We start from the raw sequence: 17,931 nt of genomic DNA, 5'->3' as shown, positions 1-17,931 counted from the left end.
ATTTGAGGAAGATTAAAAAAGTATATCTCGGTTGAAGGCGGAAATTATGTTTTCTCTTCTTTCACTCTTTTGTATTTTGAAAAAGGAAAAAAAAATCTTCCTTCCTGACGGAAGTTCGAATATATTTCTGTGGATTTTTTTTTCTGAAATTCCTTAGTCTTCTTCCCTTTAAGAAAATTTTTAAATAGATGTAGCTTTAACTTTTATTTAATAAAACAGTTAAACTTCAGTCTCTCAATGTCTCTCTACTAGGAGATGTTGCCTGTTGAATATTAAACTATCAACACGAGAAAATAGTTAGATCTCTTAAATATTTAAATTTTCAGCCTGTAACTCAAGTAATAAAAAACATTAAACTATTTTTCTTCGTTGATTGAAATAATTACCTCTTAACTAATAAAAAATAAAAAGTGGAACGAGATTTAGGCATTTTCACCAAAGCTCTGAATATCCGACTCTTCTACGGACGCAGATATCTTATTTGAATAATCGAAGCATAGACATAGTTTTAAACAATTACATCACACATTCAAACTGTTCATTTTTCATAAAATAAACATATTAATCTACTTGATTTATACCCATTTTCTGTTAGCTATGAAAATCAATTGAAACGCTTGGTATCAAAACCAGATATATATTTTTTTAATCAGTCCCTGCCCACTTAATATTTACAAAAGACATTTTTTTCGTTTAAAAACTATTCAGTTCAGGAGAATTTTGATTCCTTTTTAAAATTAGGGGTATTTCAAAAAAAAGCAATTTCTGATAAAATTAATGAAGTTTTGTACTTATTACTTAAACGGTGGTGTTTAGGAGTTCGTTATTTTGGTATTGTTAATGTTACTCGTACTTTTAATAATTGCAAAATTAAAAAATCATGGGTTGAAAAAGCTTAAAAACAACACTGACTTTTGGAGCGGTATTCGAGCTAACTCAGAAGGATTCGCTTCAAATTGCTTTATAGCGTGAAAGTAACAGCAAAGTAGCGACAAACAAGCATCAAAATATGAAAAGCAACTCTTTTGAAAATTTAAAAAACATCCTGGTTTTGAAATAAAATGCTTCAAGAGAGTCATTTTTTGTTAACGCCTTATATCTCTGACTTTCTTGGAATGGAGATCTTAAACTAATTGCGTTCTTTGTACGGGGATACTACATGGTGACCGAAAGAACAAATTCCGGCCATACTGAATCAAGATTTTGAAATATTAACTTTAAAGAAAATAATGTATAATTTATTTTACTTCCCAAAATAGAATATTTTTAATTCATTGTCTAAAGTGAGGAAATGTTTTATGCATTTCTAACTTGTGACTTTTTTATAAAATGAAATTGTTAAAGTAATTTCTGTTCTCTTAAAGTGACATTGACAGTAGACTACCAGAGCGCGCGAATAGTTTTAAGTGTTATTACTTAAGACTCTAAATCTTAGACACGCGAAATAAAACCATTCTCTGGGTCCTAAAAGAGGTTGCTACAAACTATATCTTTTGCGCAGTAATTATTGATCCTGATGATTTTATAATTTTGTTTGGACATTGTTTTAGACATTTCATAGTGCTGTGTTTTCACTTAACATCATTTAATTCGGCACTCCCGCCTTCTTTGTTTGTTGCCAAATTAGTTTCAGAAATATAGAGTTTGAGCACTCACACTCTTGAATCCATTTTGTAATGACCCTACTACCAGTTTACCAGATGGATCAGTTTGCTTCCTAATGAATTCGCGATTCATCAGCTAGAAAGTAGTCTGTGCAAGTATTTGGAAAAGTCCTTGCAAAATCTGACGAAGCTTGAGATTGCACTAACCTTGGATTATTGAAGTTTATTTGGTACTGGTTTTAGGGGAGAGAGAGGAAATGCTTTTTAGAGTAATTGCTGTTCATTGACAGCATATCACCTTGAAATCTATGAAACATGTCTAAACACAAAGCTCGACGATCATAAAAATCAATACTTAGTACAAAAGTACTCAAATGTTGCAATTTATTTGGAACACTTTTCGACCTAATATGGTGATTAATTTCGGTCGGAGAAAGAACGTATTAAACTATCATACATGTTTGTAAATGTAAAGTGTGTTACCTATAATATGTTATCTTCCCAATAATGTCTGAACGACAAGAATTGTAGTCATAAATTTGGGGTCTAAGAGTAGTGAAAAATCCCTGCCTGACGCAACAAAAGTTCATTGATCATGCCCCTGACCCGGTAAGCAGAGGACACACTAATACATCCACAGTGCGTTAAAGGTAATAATTTTAAATAATATTTATTTTTCAATGCTTAGAAATTTAAACAGTAATGTTTTTGTAAGATTATGTGCAATATTTCTGAGCGATTTGAGTCTTTTCATTAATACCTGACTTGTTGCAAACTATTTTGAACCCAAAACCGTAGATTTGTTCTTATGGGAGAAGGAGAAGGGGTTCATTCTCCTAAATTACACCCTCCACATAAAATGGCAGTCTACATCGCCCCAGGCCTACATCGGCTCTTGGTGGTAAAAAGTGTTGCTAGCGTTTTTATCTCAGAAACGGTAAGAGATTCGAGAGGAAAGTTAATTCTAAAATTTATTATCAAGTTGAAAAAGAAGAAAACATCTTTTGTACAGTAACATTAAAAATAATAGGTTCAAAACTCATTGCAGTAACAAGACATCGGGCATGGTGTTTGCATAAAATGCCCTCTACATTCGCCTGACCTTTTGACTTTTTTCGGTGAGGATACCTGAAGCAGTTTATCTGTGGCATGCAATCTCTCCACCAACACTGGAGAAACTTAAAAGTGTATTACGGATGTCTATCCCTGCGTGTCACCTGTTATGGTGCACCGTGTGTAATGATCAGTGCAGTCACGCGTCCAGATGTGCACGTGTGCTCAAATACACAATTTTTAAAATTAGAGATATATTTACCCTATTCCCTGCAAGTGGCACTTTTTCTCAACGAGTTTTGCCTTTTTTGCTTTAAATTTTCGTCAGTTTTGTTCGCAAGATAGTTTTGTAATGCTTTGATAACGCTGAACAACATTTGACTTGTTTCCCGTATCTCGTGTCGTTTTAGATATAAATGCGTGATTTCCAATTTTTTCCACTAGGTGGTACTGAAAGTAGCAATATAGCGTAGCACATGGCAACTTTACACAACCTTGGCCCGTTTCTGATGACTAAATAGCTCTTGCCTTTTAGAAATATTTTGAGTGACCGCGGACCTAGAAGGCCCACTTTATTTCGTATTTAACAAGCCAAATAGGAAACTTATTTAAGCTTAAAATCATTAACTTGATTTTCAGTCTAATTAAAACATTAACCTTTAATTTTGATTTACTGAGGACTAAAACACGTACGAAAATACCTTTAGTACTTCTGTAAAATATGTAGCTCTGAAAAAAAGAAGCAGTTACGTCAGGAAAAAATAGAAACTGATTAATCGAAATATTGGGAAAAAATCCATGCCACTGACATTTGGTTTGTTTTAGAAAAATACTTTTAGTAGTTGTAAACAAGTAGCCATTGTTTAAATTTATGCAAAATCTTCAATGTAAACGGGCTTTTCCTGTTGCGTTTTATTTCAGTGCATCAGAAATATGTATCCGAGAAGAAACAATTTTTAAGGAACCAGAACCAGTAAGACAATATTGGTTCCTTTTTATGATAAATTGAAATCGCACTATAAAATCTTTTTTTTTTCTTTTTCCTTTTCTTATAATAGCAGTAGATTTCAATATTAATTTTTATATACCTACCGATGTCTATGTCAAAAATGTAGTTTTTTTCTAAAGAAATGCAAAGTACTGGCAAGCACCATTCTTAATTTTTAAACGTCAAGAAAATTAACAATTTAATAAGTTATTAAATCAACCTTTTTATTAATTGTGTAGCAACATTCAAACTAAAATGAGTCAAGTAAAAGAGTTTAAAAATGTCCATTAAAAAGCTTTTTAAAAATAAAGCAATCTGGAAAAATGTCTTTTAAAAATGAGGAAAAAGTTATTTCTAACTGATAAATTTATCGGCATAAATCATTAAGATAAATCCATAAAAGTTACAGAAAATATTTTATCAATGAAAAAAACCAAATCGTTTAACTTAATGGCAATATCGTTTGGAAATTCAGTGAAAAAATGTATGGAATCCATCGTAAATGGAATTTGTAGTGTTGCTCGATCGATGCCTTTTACTTTATTTCACTTAAAGTAAATGAATTCACCCTGTCATTAAATCTATCATAGTCTTACTGGTTAAACTTAATATTAACTTTAAGACTTTTTGGCTAATGCTTTTAGTATATCCATTAAAATACGAAAAACTTTTAAATGCTCATTCAGTTTTATGTTATTAAATATTTTTTCACGGACGCAAAAAAATTTTCTCTAAAAGTTATACACATTTTAAAATGCATGACTTTAAAAATCTTGCTGAGGCAAAATATATTTCCTTGAAACAGTTAAGAAATTTCAGAAAAAGATAAACAAAAATGAAAATATAAAATAAATTTAAAAAAAAGAAAAAAAATGCATTTAACTGCCAAAACTTTCGAGGACATTCTCGTTTATACTGCTCTCTTATAACAAATCAGAAATCTATGAAGTAAAACATGGTAAAAAACAATTATTTATCACAATTTTACAGGTTACTAACCATTTCCGTTTTTTAGCATGTATCTCCTCAATAACAGTGTTACATGAAGTAAAGATAAAATACGGAAGCTAGTTTCAGGCTCTTCATTTCCGACGTTTCCAGGGGGTGGCAAAGGTCTTATACTCAATGTAAATTGTACCACAGAACAGCAAAAACAGCCGCCCACTTACATATAAATACATTGATTTTCCAAAGTTGAGAGAGAAATTTGCTTTCCTGCGCCCTCTAAATGACCGGCTAACTTATATTTTACAAAACAAAATTTTTAAAGTTTTAAGTCTTATGATACGCACATTTTGAAAGCCTCTAAAAAAACCGCATAAAATACAGTGTGGAGACTCAAATCCAGCAAGTGTACTGATAAAATACATAAGGAGATCAAATTAATTATTTTTGTAAAGCTCTACAAATAAATCTATGATAGCAATACTTTGGTTTGATGCATGAATATAAATATAAGCTTATTAAATTTCGGGTTTATGATATAGATAATTTGTACCATTCGTAGTCCGTACTTTGAGAAGCACTCGGAACTATATAAACCCAAATTCAAAATAATAGAATATCAGAACTGTTTAAAAAAAAAAACAAAAAAACTTGTCGGAAAAATGACCGCTTGCAAATTATAAGGACTAGAACTCGTTATTCATGAATGGGTAAATCAATTTAAATAACTTTTCTGATATTATTTTTGAAATTTATGCATCATCAACACATTGAAAAAATAGGTAGATTTTTTATATGTCAAAAAATTAGAATAATTTATTCATTCAATGTGAGTTTTGAAAAGTAACGAAAATATTTGCATACCTGTTACCCCATAGTTTGTCACAAGTAAGGAGCTTGGCTCCCGAATAATTTTACGCGCTTTTAAAAGCCTTTTATTTGCTCAAAATGGGTCGTCAAGGTGATAAATTAAAAAAATAATAAAAAAAACTAAGTTACATACTGTTATCATTTTTTAAAGTTAGAAAAAAAACTATCCAACTCAATTCAACAAACTCGTTTTACAATCTATGGTACGTAAGATTTTAAAGGAATGTAGAAGGACTCACCAATTAAAAAGTAACCGAAAAAACGAGGTAGAAAAATTGTAACACCTGGCAGAGATGAACCCAAATTAAAGTAATTTGTCCCAAATAATCATTGAAAAATGCTTCTTACGTCAATAAGTGTTGGACAAAATGTATCGTTACCTTATCCACGTCAACTACACTTGGACGATTGCATAAACTGCACCATAAGATCAAAGATAATCATATAGCGGAAACGAGCACGACTCTCCTGGAGCAAACAGAAGCTCAAACAGGGGCAACAAGGTTGGAAAGGTATTATATTAAGTGATGAATCTTTTTTTGAAATATCTGTAAACAAAAAAAAAAAAGTGTTCGGGTTTGTCGTTTAAAAAGAAAAGCGTATGGGAAATCTTGTGTAGGACGTTCTTACCTCTTTGACTTCCTTCTTGGTGTGTGGGTGCATGAGTGCTGCTGGAATTCGGAAGTTATATGTATCTTAAAATAAAACAATGCGTGACTGCACTGACACATGTAGCGATACATTTTACCTTTCAGCAAGATTCTACTCTTTGTCGCATCTCGCATCTCTAAATCGACACACAGATTCTAAACAGAAAGAGGAATTTTGGTATTAAACTGGCCAAGCAACTCTATTAATCTCAATACGATCAAGAATTTTTGGCACTGTCAAATCTAAAGAAAGCGGTTTAAGACCTGGTGCCCGCCAACAAAATTGAGTTCGTTGCCGCATTGAAGAGGGTACGGAAACAATGTCAGAAACGATTAATGTAAACATGTGGTAGAATCCGTATGAGAAAGGATTGAATGCAGCAAAAAATAACGTATTCTAGTATTGATATTGTTTCTTTTAAAAGTGTCCCCCCCCCCCGCTTTAATTTGAATATTCTAATTTTTTGACTCAATGTAAATCTTTATCACTATAAACCTTAGGATTATTCTGTATAAGATTATTTTTAATTGAGTATATTTGAAATAAAATGCACACTTTAAGGTCTAAGAAGGGTGGATCGTTCATTTAAATACCTAATTTGCAACTACATAATTTTGGTTAGAATAAGCTTTTTTGCAAAAAGTGAGAACTAATCTATTATTTTGAATTTGGGTTGTAGATCTATATATCCATCAACTGAATCCATACCTATTAGAAAGTTAAGAATTGCTAGATCTAATATAAGACAATCTTCTTTAGATTAAGAATGCCTCGATCAATACCCGATTTATACAATAACGATTATTATTGACACTATTTATATATGACACGCAATACATTCATGTTTCATTTATTTCTCTATTGGCTTTTGACTTTTTAAAAAGCAGTAGAAATATTTCTAAATCATTTGAAATCATAAATGAACGAAACAAGCGCCGTAGATGGGAATTTTCGGGTAAAAGAAAGTCCCCAAAATTGACTGTCTGGAGATCGTGAAAACTTTAACTACTCCGTATTTGAAAATTTACAAATTAAACACTAAATGCAATATTTTTAACTCTGTTACTATATTACAAACTATAAGTTTGCTAAGCGGAAGACACAGAAAATTCAATGGAAATTTGATAGGACATAACAAAATCAACTTTACTTTTCATTGATACTAAAGATTTAATTCAATTAATATTAACTAACTTAAATGCGTTGCAAAGCATATTCAGTTTCAGAAAAGACTGATTTCGAATGCAATAATTTTAACTATGTTACAATGCTTATAAACTATAAGTTTGTTCAGTGAGAGACGTAAGTCTGGGAACGCAATGTAAATTTAATATGTCACAATGCAATCGATTTTCCTCTGTAATACTATACTAATAATTCAATTAATTTTATCTTTTCTTCTTTATTATTTTAGCAAAAATATTTTGTAAAGCTTATTTACTTTTAGATGAGATTGGTTTCACATTTAATACCATTTAAAAAACTGGAAAAAAAATCTGTTCCAACCATGTAAAAAATCAAATTAAATGAAACAAAGGCCGGTTTAACTAGGTTCATGTTTTTTTTTTTTCGAGATTTAATCTAGGTAGTACTGTGCTCCACGTTTATTTCTTAGAATTTATACATTCTGCGTGAACACAGGATGAGCATATATGATAAACTTGAATTAAAAAAAATATTATTTTCAAATGCTTTAGGGCATGTCCATGAAACTAGGAACATCACAGTAAAGAAAAAAAAACTTCATTCTATCAGTATTTTTTTCTTTTATATGAGGTACAAAATACTGTATTTTTATAAAACTATGCGAAAAAAGTTAACACATTTTTTACGTTTTATAGGCAAATTTTAACAACACTATACTCAGCGCCCATGTGTCGTTGCATTAGCGATTCTGAAAGTTTATCTTTTTTTTTTCACTAAGGAAATTATTTGCTATGTCTTCAATCTTATTTTTTATTAAAATGTGGTTTATCTAAGAAGAGATTAGACCAACAAATTAACTTTAAACTATTATAATTATCTTGTAGCAGTTGTTTTTAAACTAAGCCTCATAATAATGTAACACCAGTTACAAAATTGTATAAAAAATTGCATTGCTTAAACAAAAACAAACCCAAGCTTATAAAAAGTCATATTCTCTTCCTTTATGATGATATGTGTAATTTAAATCTCTGTATTTAGAAATAGTTGAATTTAATTATTTAAAACTTATTGAAAATACGTAACATTAGTCACAGTAACATCAGTCACATTATTCTTTTCGTTAATAAACCTCAAACAAATTGCACAAATAGCATTGACTTATGGAGAAAGGCAAATAAGGAGGTGACATAAATTAAGAATTAAAAGAAAACACGAAAATCGCAAAAAGTAAAACTAAGTAGAAACTAAAAAGAGCGGATGATAAAAAATAAATACATTTTTTAAAAAAATCTAGCATAATTACCAAAGTTGGTTTAAAATAAATCAAAAAGAGAAATTAAGTGAAGAAATAGAACAAGTATAAAACAAATTTAAAGTATTGAAAATGAAACACTGGTAAAATCAGTTAGTCATTCAAAGAGCTCTTTCTTTTATCTTCACAAAAGAAAACTGCTGGTGTAAAAAATTTTCTGGCATGAAATTTGATAGACAGATACTCCTATTATACATTTGAACAAAAGTGCTACATCATCGATACAGAAATATTTCTAAACTGGTGGTACCCGCACGGCTTTACCGTAGTAGAAAATTAAAAGGTCTTTTGGTTCGCCTGTATATTTACAAATAATGTACGATGGATTTCTCGCCAATTGGCTTGCCCATGTTACGGTTCCACGTTATGATAACTTGGTAATTTACTCGTCCATCTTATGATAATTTTACTTGAGAAAATGTTCTTAAAATTGTAATAGAAAAATAATAAAATCAAATTTTCAAAAAATCGAATGCTACAAACTAATTCTGTGCCAAATTGCATGAAAATCGGCCGAACGATCTACGCGCTATGCGCGTCAGAGATAGATCCTGACAGACATAGATCCGGACAGCGATAGATCCAGACAGAGGGACTTTCAGTTTTATTATTAGTAAAAAAAAAAAGATGTCACAGCTTCATGCAAATTTCAGAGCTATCACCATACGACTTGCAGTCATGTTATAAGGGGTTATATTCGAGTAATATATATATATATATATATATATATATATATATATATATATATATATATATATATATATATATATATATATATATATATATATATATATATATATATATATATATATTAATTCAGAAGCTGTATTAGGTGTTTAGAACTAACCCCTTTTTTTACAGTAAAGGAGGGAATCACTTCCAGCAGAATATGTTCCCAAATTGTTAATTGCAACTGGGGAACGGATTTTTGAAGAATATGACAAACAATTGTTTTACGAGATGCATTGAAATTGAAAACTAGGAGTATTTAAGTAGTTAGTAGTAACTGTCAAGATTTAAGCCGTAAAACATTTGAAATAGCTTGTCATGTGGATGAAATTTATTATTCACGTGAGAAAAGAATAAAATATTTAGCGCACTAGACGTAGTAAAAGCACAAGAGGACTTTTTATTTTATAAAATACATTAAAATATAACTTTTAAAACTTTATAAATAGACTTTTATAGTATTTTAACCCATTCCACGACCAGCCCGAAACCCCTTAACGCGCATGCCGCAGATAACGAACGGAGTTGCTTTTTGCTACGTTGTTATAGCACTTTTTTCCCCATTTTGCTATCGGGATTTTAATGTTGTTTTTGCTGTTCAGCTAGTATTCGAAAATCGCTTCGCTTTATTAGTTTTTTGGCCCTGAATTAAATAGTGCAATAAAACACAAGGTTGCTAATATGTGCTGAAATATTCCTTAAATTTACACAGTACATAACGGGAAAATAAACAATAGAGGATACGACAAAAAGCAATTATTTTTATAACACTAATTATTTTATTCAATTATTATTATTATTATTATTATTTTTTGCTTTTACCTCAGTATATCATTTTTTTTTCTTTTTATACACTTAAGAAATCTTAAGAACTGTTAAATGTAAGATGATCTATCTTTCAAAATGGCTCAACAAAGCATTCTTCAAACAATTGACTGATCGGTACAACCTGTGAGTTGACCTGTTGAATGGACAAAACGCTTTAATAACTGTGGGAATGATTTTCTAAGAGGATAAAAAGTATTCTTCGGTGCCTTTTGATACATTGTGACCCTTCAAAACGACCTATACACAGAAACTGGTCGGTTCTTTTATCCTAATTCCGATGACTTTTAAAACCCTTCTGAGTGTCCATATATCAGTTGCTCAAGCGTGGGAAGTATTTTAAAGATAAATGCTTACAAAAGATCAAAACTTGCGGCTAATACCCTATTTCCCTAAAGGATACCTTTGTGCATGCAGCTAAAAGCCCCCAGCTGAGAGAGGAATCGGCCTGGGCGGATTACCTAAGGAGGTGCCCCCCTTGGTGTCTTGTGGTCAACCCTTCCGCATTATTTTCATACAACAAAACAGTTTGAATCAGGAAGGAATTTCAAAGCAAGCTTTACTGCTTGTACTTGGGAACATGTCTTCAGAAGAAAAAAAAAAGGAAATTTTGCTTGAAATCGAGTCGGATTGTTTTTTCTTTTTTTAAAACATACTTGGATAAATTTTAGTTAGTTTCATAGGATTATTTACTAATTAAGGCAATTTGATTATTGAAAAGAAATCAAATGTTTTATTTCTATTTTTAAAATCTCATAAAAGAAGGTGCAATTAAAACATTGGAGCTATTTTAAAACAATAAATAAAATCTGAAAAAGAAAGGGAGAAAAGGAATGTTTCGTTTTGTATGAGTAAAGCGAAAAGAACTCAAGATATTATCATTTTATTTGTACTGTAGCATATATTTTATGTTTTGCATAGGGGTCAACTATTATGTATAATCAATGCGGTCGTCATAATTTTTGTTTGTGAAATTAAAAATATTCAAAACTGTATCACTAAAAAGCCATCAAAGGGTGCCGCGAATATAAAACGTTATAATTTAAGTTTGAAAATATCATGATTTAAAAATGAATAAATATTAAAAAATAATAATAGTATACAAATAACTAAAAAGCGTAGTAAACACATTATAATAATAATTAAAAAAAACATACTCGTACAAAATTAAGATGTGTAAGATAATTAAAAAAATAATAGTGTGTAAAATAAATTATAAAATTTGAGGATTATGAACAATTTAATGAAGGTTGCTTGAGTAAGAAGGTGGATTTTTGATAACAAGAAAAAAATATTTCTGTTTCTTTGCTTTATTCAGGCATAGAAATATTGGTAAATGTGTAAGGAAATATTTTCACACTTGTTCATCAGGAGTTCGAATGCCAGAACGCTAAGAAACAAAGCTTCCACGAAAAGATAAAAATATAATGCCTGATTATTTGAAGCATTATTCGTGTCCCATCTAAGAGTAATTGAAAGGTTAATATCTTAGTAAAATAAAATAATTTAAAACAAATTTCGTGAAATACTGTAAGTTACATCCCTTTTGCCTAAGAAAAAGAGCTTGATTAGCGCTCCCCTAAAAGCACCAGAACCCAACAGAGAAGCGCAATAACAGGATTCTGCCCCTGGAAGGATCGCCGACACATATTCGGCCAAAGCAAAAACTGCTAGAAACGCCGTGACGACACAGGATCGTCAAAGGCAGTTAGGAACCACTTTCTTGCGACGAGCCTGAATCGGCCGGGGCAGTTTTAACACAAACTGCGCGGCCGATCCTGTATCGGCCGGGGCAAAGAATGGGTTAACCCATTCGATGACCAGCCCGAAAACCCTTAACGCGCATGCCGCAGATAACGAAACGGAGTTGCTTTTTGCTACGTTGTAATAACACTTTTCTCCCCATTTTGCTATCGGTATTTTAATGTTGTTTTTGCTGTTCAGCTTGCATTCGAAAATCGCTTCGCTTTATTTGTTTTTAAGCGCTGAATTAAATAGTGCAATAAAATACAAGGTTGCTAATATGTGCTGAAATATTCATACATTTACGCAGTACATAACAAGAAAATAAGAAACAATAGAGGATTGGACGAAAAGAAATTATTTTCATAACACTAATTATTTTATTAATTTATTTTTCTTTTTGCTTTTATCTCAGTATATCTTTTTTTTTTTTTCTTTTACTGTTAAACGTAAGATGATCTGTCTTTCAAAAGGCCTCAACAAAACATTCTTCAAACAATTGACTGATCGATCCAACGTGTGAGCAAGCGGACAAAACGCTGAATGGACAAAAACGCTTTAAGTGTGGGAATGATATTCTAAGAGGATAAAAAGTATTCTTCGGTGCCTTTTGATATATTGTGACACTTCAAAACGACCAATAAACACATAGACATCCCTTTGATGGCAGGACTATGGTCGACTTTTATCGTAATTCAGGTGACTTTTAAATCCCTTCTGAATGCCCAGATATCAGTTGCTCAAGCGTGGGAAGTATTTTAAAGATAAATGATTACAAAAGATCAAAACTTGCGGCTAATCCCCTATTTCCCTAAAGGATACTTTTGTGCATGCAACTAAAAGCCCCCAGCTGAGAGAGGAATAACTAGACCGACTGGGAGGTCTGTATTCTCCAAGGACCCTCTTTGCAAACATCCGAGCAAGTTAGTTCCATTCAAAGAATGGTCAGAAGGTTTTAGTGTTTTGTGGTCAACCCTTCCACATTATTTTCTTACAACAAAACAGTTTAGCTCAGAAAGGAATTTCAAAGCAAGCTTTTATGCTTATATGACGGAACATGTCTTCAGAAGGAAAAAAAAAGGAGATCTTGCTTGAAATAGAGTCGGATTTTAAATCTTTTTTTTAAACATACTTGGATAAATTTTAGTTAGTTTCATAGGATTATTTACTAATTATGGCAATTTGATTATTGAAAAGAAACCAAATATTTAATTTATATTTTTAAAATCTCATAAAAGAAGGTACAATTAAAACATTGGAGCTATTTTAAGACAATAAATAAAATCTGAAAAAGAATGGGAGAAAAGGAATGTTTTGTTTCTTATGAGTAAAGCGTACAAAAAAAGAACTCAAGATATTATCATTTTATTCGTACTGTCGTATCTGTTTTATGTTTTACATAGTCAACTTTTACGTATAGTCAATGCGGTCGTCTTTTTTTTTTTTCGTGAAATAAAAAATATTCAAAACCGTAACACTAAAAATCCATCAAAGGGTGCCGCGAATATAAAAAGATATAATTTACGTTTCAAAATATCATGGTTTAAAAATAAATAAGCACTGAAAAATAATAATAGTATACAAATAAATAAAAAGCGTAGTAAACACATTATAATAATAAAAAAAAACGTACTCTTACAAAATTAAGATACGTAAGATAATTTTTAAAAAAATATTGCGTAAAATAAATTATAAAATTTGAGGATTATGAACAATTTAGTGAAGGATACTTGCGTAAGAAGGTGGATTTTAGATAACAAGAAAAACATATTTCTGTTTATTTGCTTTATTCAGGCATAGAAATATTGATAAATATGTAAGGAAATATTTTCACACTTGTTCATCAGGAGTTCAAATGCCAGAATGCTAAGAAACAAAGCTTCCACGAAAAGATAAAAATATAATGCCTGATTATTTGAAGCATTATACGTGTCCCATCAAAGAATACTTGAAAAGTTAATATCTTAGTAAAATAAAATAAATTACAACAAGTTCTGTGAAATACTACAAGTTACATCCCTTTTTTTCTAAGAAAAGAGCTTGATTACCGCTCCCCTAAAAGCTCCAGAACCCAACAGAGAAGCGCAATTACAGGGTTCTGCTCCTGGAAGGATCGCCGACACATATTCGGCCGAAGCAAAAACTGCTAGAAACGCCGTGACGACACAGGATCGTCGAGGGCAGTTAGGAACCATTTTCTTGCGACGAGCCTGAATCGGCCGGGGCAGTATTAACACAAACTGCGCGGTCGATCCTGTATCGGCCGGGGCAAGGAATGGGTTAAAACACGCCATGCAGGATAGTAGAAACTTGTTATTAAAAAATACAACTAACACTTGTTGACTTCCGCTGTTTTATATGACAACATAATAAAGGAAACTCTAACCTTCTCAATCTTCACATTAAAATTATGTACAAGACATTTAAGTTATCACTGATTGTGTTTTAGCTGTGAGTACCAGTACCAATCTCTACTAATAAACATTATCATTAGTCATTCCCCCAACATATTCAATTCATGGCAGAAGTCTCTCCAGGTCAGCATTCCTAAAATTCCCAGGAAACGCACTTTCCCCTCGGACGCACTTACTCGAACTCACCTTACTTGATTTTCACTTTTGTGCTTTTGTATTTTATTCTCATGAACTTAAAATACAATTTGAATAATAATTTTTTACGAACCTTCACTGAATTTATAGGTTACTTTGTTTAATTCATCCTTTCATTAGTTCAGACTGCTTGGGTTCCAACTAGTCCGGATTCTACTGTACCCAAAAAGCTCGATAGAAAAAAAAAAGAGACGGAAAACGTTGTAGTTTTGTTAGTGCATTTGTGTTCTTGGGATTTCTTCCGGAGGTAACTTACATTTTGCTAAGAATGAGTATAAAATATCTTTTCAGATGACTTTAAATTGTTCCGTAATTTTTTTCTTGAGATTGAATGATCGTTTAAATGTCGAGGAAAGTGTATAGAAATGTAAGCCTGATTGGCTCTGGACGAACTTATTGTTAACGAAAACAATATAAACCATGTGCTGACAACAAAGTTCAAATCACGAATTTAAGTAAGAATTATCATTTTTCTAATTAAGTTAGAATCTACGAACTAGCTTTTTGTTAAGTGAAAAAATGAGTGATTATGAACGGTTTGAAAATTTAAGGAATCAATACTTTTCTCGTTTTTAGATTAGCGACTGCAATTTATTCAATAACATAATTCGTATATAGTTTACGTTCAGTCCGACACAGATAAAAATCGCACGTTAATATGTTATGAATTAATTCAGCTAATAAAGTTTTATTTTACCTGCATAAAATATTTAATGTAGATTATTGGGTTGCATAAATTACTAATATTAAAGGAACCTTTAAACCTTTGAAGAAATCTTAGCAGCTTTGTAGTAGCTTCGAGTAAAGAAAGATCAGAACTAGTTCAAAATGGATGGATAAAAATTGTATTTTCTTTTAACAAAAAAAATGTGTATAGGATGGGATATTCAGGTATTTGTGGTTCTTTCAATTTCTTTAAACGCAAAGTTCTTCATTCAAAGTGTTAACCGATAAATTGCCACAAATGTCTAATGTTTTCACGCAGATTGTCTTCAGTTTGTAGAATCATAAAAAATTTTTTACTTGTTGACAAAAAACACGTGTAGTATGCAATAAAATTTATATTGTCTGTACGTTCTAACAACACAGTTGTCCAATTAGTATTCGTTCTTGAATAAAGCAAAAAAAAAAAGATTATTTTTTCTAAACGGTGTTTTTAGAACATCAAATACATAAACCAGTTAATGTTTTCATTCAATAATTTACAGTGACATAGAAAAATACATGTCATTTAATGGAAACATCTCAAATCGATTGCTGAGAAAGATTTCCATTCTTTTAGTATGATACCTCAACAGAGCCATTACTCTAATCATGTAGTTAATTGGCGATTCGACAGCTGGAGACCGCTAGACTGCTGAACTGAGCGGAATTTTTCTTACAACTGATGGTAGTACCTGACACAGATAATTCTTCCGATTTTTTTCCTTTGCTGACCTTTTAGGATTATGTTCTGAGACGTAATTTTTTCTGCTTTCATTGCCATCTGTATGCATGCTCGAAATATTTCATTATTCGATCGGATAAAAATTTTAAGATGTGTAATGCATCTAAATATATATATATATATATATATATATATATATATATATATATATATATATATATATATATATATATATATACAAGAAATACAAAATAAAACAAACACTGATTAATTCAATTTTGTGGTCACAAGTTTATTGATAAGATAGTTATTTTTTTTTTTTCGTTTTTTGAAAGCTATTAATGAGTTTATTAGGGAAAATTAAGTAAATGTGTTGTTTTAAAGGTTTAACTACTTTTGCTTTGTTTGTTTATTTTTTTTCATATCATTCATTATTTTTTCATTATCTATTTCATTTGATGAACAAGACATGTTTTGACCGTAGAAATTAGATACAAAAGCTAAAAGGGCATGTTTTATCTAACTTAAAGAATATTGGTTAGATACTAGAACGTCGGTGTTGGTATAACGGGAATGCCGGTTAGTTTAGTTCTTAATGAAACACATAGCAGTCGATTACTACAGTATTTAAAAAAAAAGTTTCATCCCTAAGGTAACTGGAAAATTTAGGTTCCAAAAAAAAAATAATAATAATAAAAAATCTCTTCAGCTTTTTGACGTTATGTTATTGTATAAAACCCAAATCCCGAATTAAAATTCCCTTACAGCATAACCTCTTCTTAGGCGAATAGTTGATAAAAATTAATTTATATAGTAAAAACTTCCTAGTGTTATCAATTGTGAAATAGCTCTAGATAGCCATTGCTCTCATCGTTTACTTAATCACCCATTTGATTGTCAACCACAATAAGACTGCAGATGTAAGGCAAACCAGACTAGCGGCAATAACATGATAGTTAATGGTTGAGATTATTTTTTATCTTTGCAGTTTTACAACATGCTCCAATCCTAAAGTGATAGAAAAGAGGTGGAAGACATATTAATAAAGTTCTTTCTTAACGTTATGGAAAGTGTAGCATTAGTTTAAGATTTTATAAATATGCATTTTTAGTTTGTGGATATTTTAAAGACAAAAAAAAATAAATAAATAAACTAGGAGTTCTAAGAAGCCATCGAAAGATATTCAACGTGATATTTTGAACACGTGCTTACATTTAAAAAATAAAATACGGAAAAACTAAAGACTCCAGTACCATGATTGTAAAATTATTTTAGTGTATTGTGTCTTCAAAAAAAAAAACCTATAAATCGTATAATAATTTGCGTAGGCTATCCACTTACCAGTATTTAAGGTTTGGTGCTATAGTGACTGCCGGATGGAAAATTTAACAAAGTTTTAATCGCCACTTTTTTTTATTTATTATTCGCCACATAGCGGCCTCTGACTGTTTATTTTGATCTATGCAAATTATTTTTATTATGCAAAATATTGCTTTTAACAGATAAGACACCATAATATAAAAGTAATACAAGTATATATATATTAAGTATAAATATGAGCATTATGTAATAACTTTGCTACTTCTCATTTACAGAAAAATGTGCTTAATGCAAAGTTTTGTTTTCTATTTAAACCTGTGTGTTAAAAACTTTTATAAAACTACGCAGTGGCATTATGGGAAAACAATAATAAAGTAGGAAAAGCTTACAGCAAATTCTTTCCAATATAAACAAATAGAAAACAGAAAATATAATTCAAAGGTATAACTTAATATATGTTACTTTCGATTTATAATATAATACTTACATCATTGGAAATATTTATTTCACTTATATTAGCAATAAAATTACATACATAAAATCCAGATGAAACATTAGTACAAGACAAAAATTAAATACAGCTCAGATGAATAAATATTTGCTAAGAGAAGTTAAAAAATTCGACTGAATATATATTAAGAGCTCATTATAAAACTTAAATATAGAAAACTCTTCCGCAAACAAAAACAAAGCATGACCTTTTGAAGAAAGCAGTAGATTTTTCTGTGCCTCAAGTAATAGGCGCTCTT

This window comes from Uloborus diversus, chromosome 6 (genome assembly GCF_026930045.1).
Source record: "Uloborus diversus isolate 005 chromosome 6, Udiv.v.3.1, whole genome shotgun sequence".
Classification (NCBI taxonomy): Eukaryota; Metazoa; Arthropoda; class Arachnida; order Araneae; family Uloboridae; genus Uloborus; species Uloborus diversus.
Note: the sequence above shows the minus strand (reverse complement) of the source record.